Below are 2,421 nucleotides of genomic sequence, written 5' to 3'. Positions count from 1 at the left end.
TCTCCGAAAACAGTCTTAAGAGTCAGAGCCCTGCCTTGTGGCTTTAAATGGTATGCTGTTGATTCTGAGTCAGCGCAAGCCAAGTTTGGTTTGGTTTGTCAGTGTTTGATGTTAATGTTAAACACGGCTGATTACTTTGTATTGTAGGTCTAACAAATACAGAAACAGAAACAGAAGAAAAGCTTACAACAACAGCAACAACAAAACCCAGAAATGTGTGTGTGTGTGGGAATCCCCCTGCCTCCCAGTTCCACTCCACTGCTGACACACCTTTATCTATTGCATGTAGGAGTCAGTTGGTGGCTTTGGAGGGTGAGGGGTGCTTTGTGACCAAGGGACCCAGGAAGTCCCAAGTCTTGCCTTTTCTCTGGGCAATGGGAAAAGTGTGAAGGCAAGGAAAAGTAAAGTCACTGTACTCTTAACAGAAATTTCACCTCTGGACAGAAAACTGGATAAAACTGGGGTAGAATCTGTGGTTTATGAACTCTTCCCTAACCCTAGGCCCAGAGTGGATTTTCCTTATTTTCTGAGGTGGAAGAGACATGACAGAAGTCAATCAAAGGAGGCGGACAGAGAGAAAGCACGGTGGATGAGCACCGACGCGGGCCAACTGTAGTCTAGTCTAGTCCCGCCAGTACAGAGAACAAACTTGGGATTGCCGACCGGCTTGTGGATGCTGGGTCAGTATTTAGGCACCTCTGGCGAAGGACAGCACACCACCTCTGTGGAGGTTCCATGGTGTAATGGTGAGCACTCTGGACTCTGAATCCAGCGATCCGAGTTCAAATCTCGGTGGGACCTTTCCCTTTAAGGGGACAGGGGGGTTGTTTTTTTTTTTTTTTTTTTTTTACTCTTCAAGGCGGACAAGTGCCTTCCCGCTCCTCACCCGCTCCTCACCCCGCCCCCAATTCCGCGGAGGGAAATTCCGGGCACGTCGCCCCCCGACCCCACGCCTGGACCCCTCGCAGCCGCGTCCTCCGCGCTCCGCAGCCTCCTCAGGAACCGGGAACCCAGAAACTCGCATCTCAGAGCGGCCCGGCTCTCATCCCCACCCCCACCCGGCGCCACGGACACTGCAGCCACAGGGGGGGCTCCGGGCCACTGCGGCCTCTCATCCCCCACCGCCCCTCGGGCCTCGAGTAAAGCCCGGCGGCTGTGACCACTAAATGCCGTGACCCCGAGGGCGTCTCGCCGCGCGACCAGTCGTTGCACCACTTGTCTTGTCAGGCAGGTTTTGCTTGGAGGGTGCTCTGGTTTTGATGGTTCGGAGACCTCAACCGGAAGTGCACTGGCCTGTTTTTGAAGCAAGGCCTTAAATCCTTATTCCGCTTTTACCGAGCATTAACTCTGAGATGCTTCCAGCCCAGAAGATTACAGTCATTCTGACCACAGAATGCGTTACTTCACTGTCCCTGGGGGGCCGGGGTGGAGGGTGTCCACAGTCACTGAACAATGATCCCTGGTGTAACTTTAATAAAATCCGTTTTCATCACGTCCAGTGTCTCTGCAGTGTTGTGCCCCAAAAGTGCTTGGGTCCCTGGCCCAATCTACAAATGTAAATGTGCTACTCACTGACTCTTTCGACAGGCCCTCCAGAAGAGAGGCTCAGAACCACTGGGTTCAAAATTCTCTTAACTTAGAAAAAATAGCATTGCTCGACAGAAAATTAAGCCCGTTTTTTTGAAAAAGGACCTAGGAAAATTCATGCCGCTAGCGAAAAACTATGCTACAGGGCACAGCCACCCTTCCTAGCTAAGACCACAAACTCTGAAAAGTAAGAATTTTCCTTTTTCTTCACCTTTATGAGGCAGACGCACGCGCGTAGCTTACTCTAACACCACAAATAGCAAAATGAGAAAAAAATACAACGCTAACAGCTACACCAAGCATCCTATAAAAATTTGAATCAAATGCCTGACTTTCAACGAGAAAAAGACCAGGGGAAAGCGCGAACGCAGTCCCCCACTACCACAAATTATGCAGTCGAGTTTCCCACATTTGGGGAAATCGCAGGGGTCAGCACATCCGGAGTGCAATGAGTAAGCCTCGCCCTGGGAAAACCACCTTGGTGATCATGGTATCTCCCCTGCCAGGTAAGTATGACTTGCAGTCCCACCGCCCCACACCAGCTTCACACGCCTTGCACTCTTCACACACGACCACTTCTCTCCCCACCACTCTTGAGTCCCCCGACACCTTCCCCGCTTGCAGCACAATGAACCTCCGTCAACCGCTTCGGACTGCTTCCCGTAGCTCCGGAGATCCCATTGTATTTAGGCGGCAGGGGTCGATATCATCAGCCCCTGCGCTTCCTTATTTACATAGCACACGCCCTCTGTGTGGCGTCACAGGAGCGCCTCCCTCCGGCGCACAGCCCCGCCCCTGTCCTTGTCCCCTCTTTCCTTCCCACCTCGAAACCGT

The 2,421-nt window shown here is 52.2% G+C and overlaps 2 non-coding genes across 2 annotated transcripts; one reads left to right on the top strand and one right to left on the bottom strand.

Annotated features, from left to right (window-relative positions):
- Positions 1–729: 729 nt before the first annotated feature.
- Positions 730–801, top strand: TRNAQ-CUG (transfer RNA glutamine (anticodon CUG)). The gene has a single exon. It is a non-coding gene; the product is annotated as a tRNA-Gln (tRNA).
- A 1,136-nt stretch (positions 802–1,937) lies between these two features.
- LOC132009180 (U1 spliceosomal RNA) lies at positions 1,938–2,101 on the bottom strand. The gene has a single exon (XR_009401812.1). It is a non-coding gene; the product is annotated as a U1 spliceosomal RNA (small nuclear RNA).
- Positions 2,102–2,421: the final 320 nt, after the last annotated feature.

The sequence above is a fragment of the Mustela nigripes genome, unplaced genomic scaffold (assembly GCF_022355385.1).
Source record: "Mustela nigripes isolate SB6536 unplaced genomic scaffold, MUSNIG.SB6536 HiC_scaffold_6672, whole genome shotgun sequence".
In the NCBI taxonomy this organism is placed as follows: Eukaryota; Metazoa; Chordata; class Mammalia; order Carnivora; family Mustelidae; genus Mustela; species Mustela nigripes.
This window is presented reverse-complemented; position numbering and strand designations above follow the sequence as displayed.